Raw genomic sequence first — 12,831 nt, 5'->3', positions numbered from 1 at the left:
AATAGAATAGAATATATTTTTATTCAAGCCCTTCCGGCATCAGTTTTTCCTCCCACTTTTAATATGGGTACCTTCAAGTCAAGAGTGAATAGGCAACTTCTAGGCAAACGCGCTCCATCTTAGGCTGCATCATCACTTGCTAGCAGGTCTGATTGCAGCCAAGCGCTAGTCTATATAATAAAATAAATAAAAAAATTACAAGTGCTTTTGATTCGGCAAAATAATTTATCACTGGTTCGGACCTATCTAGTTTTCCTTGTGTTTCTACATTTATTTATATAATCTAGTTCAAGCAGCTAGCCTTGGGGAGCAGAAGCTTCTTCATAATTTGCATAGTGTGCATTACGGAGTATAATGATTTCCTTTTTTGCAGGTACACTCTACAGTCGGTGATCAGCGGATCATGACATTAAAATAATGGCCAGTTTTAAATAAATTAGGTGAGCTGACCCAAATAACTGCTAATAAAATGCTAATACAACATTTGAATGATAAACTAAGGCCCTTTTCTGATTATTCAGTGCAGTAGCGGTGTGACAGGACCAAAAGCTTATTACCTACTGAGCACCTATCTACGGAGAGTTCCTGATTGGTGCGGTAAGCGCGTAAGCGGAGCGGTAGAGATTTGCTTTACCGCGTCTCTGCATGCATACTCATTGTCCAGTAGCCGCCCGGCATTTTACCGTGCTAGACACCTAGAGTAGTATGCATATAGAGTACGGACCACCAAAATGACGGACTTTAATGTTGCATTACAAGTAAAAATCTCTCAGCTCTGCATAATTTTCTGCAGACAATATGTGCGAAAGTTGAAGTAAAGAGGTATGATTTCGCCATCCGAGCGTGCTGATATCGCACCGCTGCTGAACCGACTAATCAGAAAAATGCCTAAGTGTTAATAAATAAATAAAGTATTTGACAATTGCAAATATGATATTTATCTTGAACAAACCATGTAATTGAAGGTTTCAAAAGGTTCTAAAGCTTCCGTAATAGTAAAACGTGGTAAAACTGCTCTTGGCGTCTATTGTCTTACAATCAACTTTGTAATGACGGCGTTTATAAGCTCCTTTTCGTAAGATGGTAAATGTTCTCACGGCCCAGCGATTCTTGGATTAGTCGAAAGCATCGAAGCAATTTCACGCTTCGTAGTACGGTCTCCGCAGCCTATTGAGTTATTTTGGGCAGGTAATCGTTGGTTTATTACACAGAATTATTTATTAATCAGATTTGTAATAATCTAACGTAATTCATAGTCTGATATCAAAGATTTCTATGTATACATAAAAGTCTTTGTCTGATACATAATGCATAATGTTTACCGCAATCTAAATTATTCTAAATCTTATTATAAAATTTGTACTGATAGCAACTTTAGATAGATTTAAGAGCAACTTTGGCACGAAAGTCTTACAAGTGTAAATTAAAAATTTATAACACCCCCGACAAGTGAAAGTTACAGTAACTAGAAAAGAGCTGATAACTTTCAAACGGCTGAACCGATTTTCTTGGATTATAGCTAAGAACACTCCCGATCAAGCCACCTTTAAAAAAAAAAAAACTAAATTAAAATCGGTTCATTAGTTTAGGAGCTACGATGCCACAGACAGATACACAGATGCACACTTTAAACTTATAACACCCCTCTTTTTGGGTCGCGGGTTAAAAACGCAAAAGAACAAGAATAGAGTCTGGTGCAGGGATAAATGCAAGATTAGATAATCTGAATAACAAAGCATTACTTACTAACTAATTAAGACTCACTAACTAAGAATTAGAGCGGGTGATAGCCTAGGGGTTAGAAAGACGTCTGTCTTCTATTTGGGAGGTCGGGGGTTTGATCCCTGGCACGCACGGTCAACTTTTCGGAGTTGAATATGTTCGTCTTTAGCGTCTTTAACGGTGAAAGAAAACATCTTGAGGAAACCTGCATGCCTGAGAGTTCTCCGTAATGTTCTTAAATGTGTGTGAAGTCTGCTAATCCGCACTGAGCCAGCGTGGCGGACTATGGCTTAAACACCCATGAGACCCATGATCAGTAGTGGGGTTGCGATGGGTTGATCATGATGATAACGATGATGAACCTACTTCCGCCGCGATCAATGCTAGATCAATCATAACATAATGAAACCTGTGTTAATTGATTGATAGTGATGCTTGAAAATGTTTAGAAAAAGTAACAATAAAACAAACAAAGCTAGACCATGGCTAGACCAAATATTGTAGAGATTTTTATTGCAACATGACATATTCAGCGTTCAATTTTGCAATTTTCCTGATTTAGCTCAATAATCTGTATCAAATATGAAAGTCTACATCCATAGTACATTTGCGGCATGTGTTGAATACCAACGCAAGACATTGCAGTAACTATAGTTAGCAGAAAACAGGATAGGCGGTGTCAGGCTAACCACAAATCTTGTAAAGGCATTAGAAACATGGAAGCTCGTAAAGGTCTGGTCAGATAAAACTAGAGACGATAACGTGTGCAATGCGGGCCCTAGAAGTAGTCAACAAGAAAAATAGTCACGCTGTGCTTCCTAAGACATGTCCATTCACTCTTGACTTACCCATAACTAGAGGGGAAAACTGAAACCGGAAGGGCATTATATCTTTACGAATTAGAAACGAAATTATCGCAATTGTCGTGTTATGAATAATTTTTAAATACATATCAAAAATTGCGGAACCGACATGACTCGAACCTGCGTCTTCTGCGTTATTTAGAAATTTCCTTGAAGTGCAGGTAAGAACAGTATCGTAAAAATTATAAAAATTTCGTGTTATGCTTATGTCTGATGTCGTGACGCGACGCTGCATCACACATCGTTCCCGTCCCGCGATATGTCTTACCAGGACATTAGAAGCATGGAAGCCCATAAATCATTTCGTTGCCACGAGGACAATACCGGTGGCCTTGTACAATAATACTGAGACAGTTCACTGGCCCCGCGCGTTCCAAATAAAGACGGAATACCAAGCGCTTTAAGTAAATACGAATATAGAGAAGACGACATAAATACACGAGGAATTTCTAACTGGTATTAGCAGCTGTTGAGTTCTTGATGACGCTTGCAGATCTTATAAGACCAGATTTAATCTGGATTTAATTTTTTTTTTAAAGAATATTAGCCCTGCTGCTAATCATGACTAATACTCCCCTTTCCCCTCCGATTATATAATAATTGTTTGGCATTAATTTAATTTAATTTATTTGTTATCTTAAATATTTGCACACTAATAATTTAGTAGAAAGTTAAGGCCTCTAATTATACATTTTAATCTTATTGTACCAACTTTCTTGCAAATAAATTATTTTATCTTATCTTATCTTACGCGTAACGCTTGTGCCAGGAGTGGGTACGACAATAGTGCAACGGGATGGGGTTTGAACCGGCGACCTTTCGGAATTCAGTCCGCTCCTCAACCGTTAAGCTATCGAGGCTCTAATTACTATTAATTGGACCTTACTTTTAAATATACTCGTACCTACACACTGAATTATGAATGTATGACAGACAGAAACTTCAGCGAATCACCCCGAGTAGCCATAGAAATTAACACAACAGTAGGTACACCTCAAATGCATTACCCCAATATTTTTGCCTTGTAGGTTAATAAAAGAAAAAAAGTGATATTAAATGTTATAACATGACAGGTATGGTCATTGGCCATCTTATTATGGTCATAGTAGTACTTAAGATGATTGATTTCCGTTTCGTGCCTGCGTACTTAATCGATGCGCTTTATATGAGCATATAGGTCATTTAACATTGTTGGCTCGCTGACCATGGCACAAGAAGTCTTATAGGTATTAGGTCTTTTGAGCACATTTGACAAGTAATGCTGCGGTGCTAGCCTAGTGGTTAAGGCTGAGATTCATAGAGCGCACTTTGACTTTGCTCAGTCTTAAGCCACTGTTAAAACGAGACAGCGCTATATTGCTGACATAAATCTGTCTTGTTTTAACTGAAACTTAAGACTGAGGAAAGCCCAAGTGCGCCCTATATATTTTAGCCTAAGACGTCGGCATTCTAGGAAGGTTGAGGGTTTGATCCTAGGCACGCACCTCTAAGTTTTCGGAGCTAAGTATGTACGTTTTAAGCAATTACAGATCAATTGCTTTATCGGTGAAGGAAAACATCTTGAAGAATCCTGCATCCCTCAGAAAACCCCATATTGTTCTCAATGGAGTGTGAAATCATTCAGATCCAAACCATCCAAATATTTTTATGGGATGCGTTTTGTCTCTCGGAAGGCAAATGCTTTCTTATCAACCAAAGATAATAACTGTTCTCATAAAGCTGCTGTTGAAATATTCCTTGCATTGTGACTTAAAATCACTTTATCGTACAACCATTACATCATAATCTACGGTTCACAAACAAGTCCATTCATATTCATGAAAACACTATGTTTATATGAAAACCATAAACTGGTGTATGCAAGTTTAAAGAACATGTTCTTAAGAGTGTAAATCCAACCAATCAATCCAGGTAATAAATATAAAGTGACCGCAAACTATGGACGAACCTGTCAGTTGGTAGTTGAGCCATCTTGCATCGGTAAATCATACCGATTTCTTATAACACACTTGTACTACTATGATGGCTCAGTGTCGAAAGAGAATCTTGGTCTTGAACACTAGAACCTGTCGCTTATGCCTGTACTCCACGGCTTCACTCCAAACGGGTCTTCTGAGGATGTGCAGTGCAGGTCTTTGCTTCGTCAAACCAGCGCGATTGATAGCTGGATCCAACAGGATGTTTTTGTATTGAGCGGCCCATGGATGCTCTTTTTGGTGTCCAAATCAATCCAATCAAATCTATCAGTTCTTCTATCTCCTTCGATCTTTCCGGTTACTCGGTTACTTAGCCCTAATTCTCACGAGCGTCAAAAAAGCGTTGCGTTAAAACCCGGCGTTGCAATGAAAATAACGACAGATAGGCTTGGGAATGCATTTGTTCTATTTCAAACGCGTAAAAATCTCTCGTCCGAATTAGGCCTTATAATAATCAATTTAATAGGTACTGAATATTGTTTATTTTTTCTTCTCTCACTCCAACAACAAGTTTTTACGAAAAATTTACACCCAAGGTTAACATATTTTAACTTCAGAATTTGGAATTATGAGTTCCACAGTTAGAAATCGTAGGCGCTATCAGATCCTTATAGCACTTGTACTATTAACAGCCGGTGGTATAATTTATCTAAGCCACAGTGAATTGTGGATGTTGCTTCAGTGCAACTAAGAGCGCATACACATATATTAAGCCGAGATCTTGATCTATTTATCAAAGACGACAGTATTGACGAGTAAACATATTTTCACTGGAGAAAGCCCGATACTAATGTTGTTACTAACACTAATAGCACAAAACCACCCGTCATATATTTACAAGCAATTTCTCTTACTAATGTTTGGATATCTATCTGATTTTAGTGTTGAATATAATAATTAAGCTAACTATATTACCATGTTTATTACCTATAATACTTACCATACCTATTATTATGCATATACATATAACTATGCTACCATGACAACATTTCAGTGAACATAACTCCAAAGGCGCATATGGATTATTTATTGACAAGTTTTAGTGCAATGTTTGTTTTCATCTGGCAACTTTGAAGCCTAGCATTGTTCTACAATCTACTTACAAGTAAGTCTTCTAGTGTTATGTGCAAAACATGAATGGTAAGTATTGGATTGATCTCTTCATTTATCGCCTAAGAGATTAAACGAATGAATTATTTCAACTTTGTACTTCTTTTTTTTTGTGAAAGACTAGCGCTTGGTTGCAATCAGACCTGCTGGCAAGTGACGGTGCAGCCCAAAATGGAGCGCACTTGCCTAGAAGATACCTATTCATACTCGACTTGAAGGTATCATTTAAGACAGGTTTAGTTATTGCTTGGCAGATTAAATCAGTAATATTTTCTGGTACATTAACATACCGTTTGGTAATAGTGTTAAATCAATCTCTGGTAAACATCTGGCACCATAGTTCTCGGCCATGACCTATTCCAACACATTGTGTTCTGAATACCACTCTATTGGTTCCTACGAACAGCCAGAACAATATTTTGTAACTGGTTCAACTGCTAATGCAATATACTGGTACCAAATCAATACTCAATCTATAAACAAAACTGATAACATCACAAATGTTGCGACTTTGACATACAGGGTGGAAACGATTAGTATGAATTATGTTAAGAAAATTGCTTCATTATTTTGTTTTGTACTAGCTGATGCCCGCGATCTCGTTCGCATGGATTTAGGTTTAAAAATCCCGTGGGAATTCCTCGATGTACTTAATGAGATAAAAAGTAGTCTGTCTTTTTTCTTCTTTTCGGTTTCTCCGGTCTTTTCGGCTTTTTTTGGTGTAGCTTCTTCTATCCTCGTTGAACCCCTTGCTTTCCATTTTATACCTTTTTAAATATAGACTTCCATAGGTCGCGATCGTGGTTGACGAGACTATTATCACACTAATATTATAAAGGAGAAAGTTTGTATGTGTGTGTGTGTGTGTGTATGTTTGTTACTCCTTCACGCAAAAACTACTGGACGGATTGGGCTGAAATTTAGAATGGAGATAGATTATACCCTGGATTAGCACATAGGCTACTTTTTATCCCGGAAAATCAAAGAGTTCCCACGGGAATTTTAAAAACCTACATCCACGCGAACGAAGTCGCGGGTATCAGCTAGTACTAATCTATACTAATAAATAAAATTGGAGTGTCTGTCTGTAATTTCGAAATAACTACCGCATTTGAAAAGGCTAATCTTGGGAACGGCTGAACCGATTTTGACGGGATTTTCACAGACAAGTAGAGAATTGACCAGGGAGTAACATAGGCTACTTTTTTAACCGACTTTCAAAAAGGGAGTTGTGTTTTTCTACCTATGTACACCGAAATCTCCGAGATTTCTGAACCGATTTGCGTCATTTCTTTTTTAATCTATAGAGGAACTTTGCGACATTGTTTCATAAAAATTTGGAGTCCAACTCCTCAATCCTGATGCTGCAGGGGATCTGACCAATCCACGCGGGCGAAGCTGCGGGCATCAGCTAGTCAGTACATAAATATTATACTATCAAAATGTATGGCGTTGGATGCACGTGAATTACGCCGAAGGCTGGAAGCGGCGCCATGGATTTTCATAGTGTTTAATATTATCGTCAATCGCTTCTGCTGCGACCCACCGAAGTCTATCTTAATCTCTATATCTATCCAATAAGGTAATCGTCTAAAGAGTACCTATACACTATTGTCGTTCGCACCCTGTATAATTTATTTCCTACAGATAAAGCTGTGTCTGGAAGTTTTGCACATAATCAGAATTCACTTTCGCACACAGACAGTGCCAACCCACAAGCATTGTCTGAGGACTTATTACTTCTTTAGCAGTTAAACCGTTTGTCAAACAAACACTTTCACGTTTCAACATAACTGATAAACGACCCGTTAGAGGCGTTACAGAGCCTTGTAGACGTTTACATTACAGGGTTTACGGTTAAGCTATGATATCCTTGAGTTAGACCATGGAGTAGCAAACCTCATACATCTGACGCTCTAAGTCTAGTGCAACTTTTCAACGTATGTTAACTGTTCATGAATCTGTCGGTGTGGACGAGATAAAGTCGGGATATGTTTTGATTTGACACAACTTCACGTAGGCTTGGAACTGATAAACTTTTTTTTTAATAAAGTTATGTATATTTGACTCTTTACTCTTGCAATTTGCAGTAACAATTTCGTCTTATTTCAAAAAAATTAATAATGTTATGTTACTCATTTTTCTTGTCTATAACGTAACATTTTCGACTCATGATAGATAGCGATATTATTGACAAAGTGGCTAATTTTGTTGTATACAATCTATAAACTAAAATGGCACGTCTTAATGTATAGTAATGTTCCCTGAGAAAAACAATATAACATGATTTAGATATCTGTCCTTTCTTCCAAGCAATAAGGCCGCCTTTGCACACAATTGTTTTTTCTGTTTTCTTCTTTCTGTGTTGTGATCCTTTACATGTGTTTTTGTGTGCAATAAAGTGTTTCTATCTATCTATCTATCTATCTGTCAAATTAGTTAAGTACAGAGATTATGTACAACAGAATTAGCTACACAAAGTAAAAGTAGGTCCTCCGCCAAATTACTAAATGACAAAAATGATATACCTACTAGTCATGTGAGTCCATTTTTGAGGACATTGCTGCTCTAGTAATATTATGACAACTCCATGTATGATATAGTCAACTTTCTTTGGTCTGTGTAACGTAGGAGGAAGATAGGAATCTATGAGCTGATAAATGATAATTGCAATCGAAACCGCATTTAACACCCTTTAACAGTTACTCGCTTAATTCCAGTAAACTGGCGTATTTATCACGATTTGAACGAAAGTAAAACTAGACTAACTTTATAGCCTTTAGCATTTAGTTTTATATTATTTCTGTAGAAAGATCACTGTAAATAAACTTTAAGTTTGACAAAATTTGCAGGGACTCTAAATATTTTGAGATTTTGTTTCCTAGTCACAATAGTTTTAGTAACCAAATAAATTTCAAAGCGTAGGCCTATAATAAAGGTATACTTGTCAACCTGCTGATTAATTCTATCTATTTCTGTACTTCCTTAAAGGAACTAAGCATAGCTTTGATAGAATATATTTATTAGACTTTCCTTTTCAAATTGACTGAATATGTAATAATTGTATTCGTGTTTGAAACCAATTCTCATTTGATTTAATGGTGACTGGAGTATCTATTGTAACTTAAATACTGTAGCATTGTAGAGCAGGGTTTGTATCGGACGTTTACGTTTAGTCCACTATCCATTGTAATGAATGAGCTGTCTATGTTTCTGTGTCGTTTTTTACCCGAATACGGTAAAGCCAAAAGGAATGGGTTATGATTTTAGCAATCCATGTATGTATGTATTCTCGTACTCGTCTTGTAATTCATGTATTGTGTGCCACAATACTAAGTTGATATATATGACAAATCCAACAAGGCTGACATGACAAACTAGGTACGCAAAAAAAAAAAAAATTAAGAGAATATCGAATTTGGTACCATATTAAAGGCCCCATTAAAAGTTTTTAGTATATACTAAGTACTAATAAATACGCAGTAATTTTGTTGAAAATGTGACATTTAGTACACAAAGGAGCACCTGCAATGTTTACAGTTGTACCAGCATTACTTCACAATTGTTACAAGGTGGTCCATTTGGGTTGTTAATTAACGACTTCAGTTTCTTTATTTGGGTATGTAACGTGCTCTACGACTGATGCAACATTTTCATGTATTCAAGACATTCAATTATCTCTATATATTTTTTTAACCCTCTTTGGTGTAGCAGTTTTTTTGTGGTCAGTTAACGAATTTCTATTTCTAATGCTCTAGTAGTTTATCACTACTCTTTCGACCCATAGTGGAATTTTAGATGCTTTACTATACAGGATGGTCAAAAACAAAGAGTAATGAGTTATACCTCGTTTGAATTGGCATTAAATCAGCAAGTTTTTCTAATACAGGGTCACTTTTCCGTAGTACATTTTTTTTCACAGTGCGCTTTTAAAGTGACATTTAATTTTTGGTAACGCTTTAAAAGTTTTGGAAAAAAAAAATTGCTCTTGTAATTTGGTAACCAGAGCCTCAATAGAAGGTTTGTAGTCCTGATACATTATCTAGTGATGACACAACATCGTTTGTTTTATTGTTTTTTATCACATTTTTTTTTAATTAGTCTAATTGTAAGAGAATCTGGTATTTTGTTAAAAAACCCAAAAATATTCATAACTCTTAGGGCAATTTAAATATGGCCATGCTGTAGAATTTTTTTTGCTGGAAATGACCTCCTCTATCTCCCTATTGCGTTTGATCCACGACTTTTTGACCATCCTGTATATTTTTTAAACCTCTTTGGTGTAGCAGTTTGTTGTGGTCAGTTTCTATTCCTTATGCTCTAGTAGTTTATCACTACTCTTTCGACCATAGTGGAATTTTAGATGCTTTACTATACAACTAGAAAATAGAAGTACCATTGGCGGCCTTATAGCTTTGAAGCGATCTCTGCCAAGTGCCAAGCAACCTCTTTGCAGAGGATATAATGACTAGTGAGAAAGGGTTAAAGAGTTTAAGTAAGTATACAAGGAAATAAGAAACTGAAACATAAAGAAAGTAGTGCTAACAGTTGCGTTATATTACGATGGGTAGCTGATTCTTTATCCTCCATCGTCCCTTTAACTTTGAGGATCGTAACTCCCTTATGATAAAATATCGTTATTATTCTTCTATTATGGCTTTATTCTATTTCTATTTGGATGACCTCGCAGATAGGTGTGTCGATCACTTCCTTTATCTGGTCAGCTCAACGTTTTGGGCTAGGTCCGTGGGGTCTCTTTCCTCAGATCTCACCGGTAAACATGGTTTTCAAGTCTTTCAATAGATGCAGATTAGAGACCCCGTCCCCAAGAACGTTTTTATCTGAGACCACTTCATTGATGGCCAACTTATCATTTAAAAATATTTTATGTATCGTTCGATACCTACTCAGTATCAGTTATTTCAACGATACTTGAAATAAACTGAGGTGGTCCAATTATGTTGTTAAGATTCCCAGCTAGGATATGGATGAAAGCCTGATGGGGAGATAGGAAATTTCTCTATTTAGTGTTATTTTCTTCGATACTATCAATAATGTTCGAGACCCAAAGATACTAAATGCTATTATAGCCTCCATTAAATTTATAAAATCTTTAAAAGGATCTAACCAAACGGTCTGTATTTCATTGGAAGTCATTGCATCTGCATTTGAAATTGCAGTTTAGGTGCGGTTCTATTGCAGTTGATATAAATGCATCGGGAGTGCCGACTAACTGCTTAGGGAGCTGTTATTACAGGAGGTGATTAGAGGCCTAGGCAGGCACTTCTTGACTTTGTTACACAACTGTTTTTTTGTGAAGGAATAGAGCTTATACAGTGTCGGACAACTGCATATTAGAAAACATAGGATTTGGATCCAAAAGGGTCAATGACGATGACGACAATATAATACCTACAGATCCTCAGATACCGTGCATATATGCAAAGAGAGTCATCCTCTCCGAATATTTACAAAAAATATAGAAGAAGGTACGTATATGTATTATCGATAAGAAAACTAGAAATGTGCCTTAAAAAGTATCTTAAATTTTTTATCTTTCCCCTCATGCACATTACGTAAGCCTCTACTTTCTTTGTAGATTGCGTATTGCAAATAGGAACATATTCCAAACATTTATAGTCAACCAACACGAATATCGGATCAAAAGGTTAAGATATAGCATATAATTGAATTAAATACCGTCTCTATAAAGGAATCACTCTATCACACTAATATTATAAAGGCGAAAGTTTGTATGTGTGTGTGTATGTGTGTGTGTGTGTATGTTTGTTACTCCTTCACGCAAAAACTACTGGACGGATTGGGCTGAAATTTAGAATGGAGATAGATTCTACTCTGGATTAGCACATAGGCTACTTTTTATCCCGGAAAATCCAATAGTTCCCACGGGATTTTTAAAAAACTACATCCACGCGAACGAAGTCGCGGGCATCAGCTAGTTATTAATAAGATGATTTAGATTGCGTTCATAGATCTCTGATAGTGTCACATTTACTCGCTACAAACGTCACTTTCTTGACATGGTAAGTGCCAAAAATTTAAATGATTTCAATCATGAGATTTCTACTGTAAAAATTTCGAAAGTCACTGGACCAAAAATTTTAAATCTCGTTCAGATATTTTTGGACGTACTGAATTTTGTAGTTAAAGAGTAATTTTAAATAAGGTAACCATCTTATTATAATTTTACTTCTTATAGTCATATTTACATCGATCTGCCTAGGCTCAGGATTAGAATCATGAAATTATTTGTTTTGTAAGTATAAGGTTCAGACTCTTGTTAATTATCGGGGATGTGACAGGAAGGAACAGCTACGGTTTAACTCATTCTATCGAGACTATCTTTCATCTTGATGTAAAAATACATAAAACAAAATCCTGCAACTAAATATAAGGTTCCTATTAGTGCGGGCGTCTGTCTCTGTTTTGACATGTTGACAAGCTGTTACAGTGGTCCTGTAATTATCGTCCATCTTCCTTCAACGTTTCCTATTTCCTTTGGAGATCTTTAATGGATATACAATGTGTCGTTAATTGGTAACATTACCTTATCAGTATTTAGATAATAATTTATTTTATTTCGTTAAAGTATTTTAAATTACAAGCTGACGCCCGCGACTTCGTCCGCGTGGATTTAGGTTTTTCGAAATCCCGTGGGAACTCTTTGATTTTCCGGGATGAAAAGTAGCCTATGTGCTAATCCAGGATATTATTTATCTCCATTCCGAACTTCAGCCAAATCCGTTTAGTAGTTTTTGCTTTGCGTGAAGGAGTAACAAACATACGCACTCATACGCATACACACATACACACAAACTTTCGCCTTTATAATATTAGTAGAATATTAGTGAGATTATTTTATTGACAGGAAGTTATATACCTAGTGAACTTTAATAAGAAAAGTTCTTGTATTCGCTCGAAACAGAAATATTTACGGTTTTTTTTAGGTTGTTATTGCTCTAGCTTTCCTCGCATACATTTTGTGGAAACTAGTCTAAGCCTAAACTTTATAATTGATGAGTCTATCGATTAAAGACTGATTAATTTATTTAATAAATTACGCAAAATTGTTCATACGGAATATCGATTAAAATCTTGATCTTAATGACGGTGTGATTATTAAAAATTAGTAACGAAGA

At 36.3% G+C, this 12,831-nt stretch overlaps 1 protein-coding gene across 2 annotated transcripts in view; it reads left to right on the top strand.

The window, feature by feature from the left end:
• LOC123876796 overlaps positions 1 to 12,831 on the top strand; it is a 354,107-nt gene that overhangs the window by 27,654 nt on the left and 313,622 nt on the right. The window contains exon 2 of one of the 2 annotated variants that reach the window (XM_045923147.1): positions 374 to 440. The exons of the other annotated variant lie outside the window; for it this stretch is intronic. The gene's annotated coding sequence lies outside the window, so the exon portion shown is untranslated. The remainder of the gene's footprint in view (positions 1 to 373; positions 441 to 12,831) is intronic. 2 annotated transcript variants of the gene reach the window in all.

Source organism: Maniola jurtina, chromosome 22, assembly GCF_905333055.1.
Source record: "Maniola jurtina chromosome 22, ilManJurt1.1, whole genome shotgun sequence".
In the NCBI taxonomy this organism is placed as follows: domain Eukaryota; kingdom Metazoa; phylum Arthropoda; class Insecta; order Lepidoptera; family Nymphalidae; genus Maniola; species Maniola jurtina.
Note: the sequence above shows the minus strand (reverse complement) of the source record. Positions and strands in the feature narration are given on the sequence as shown.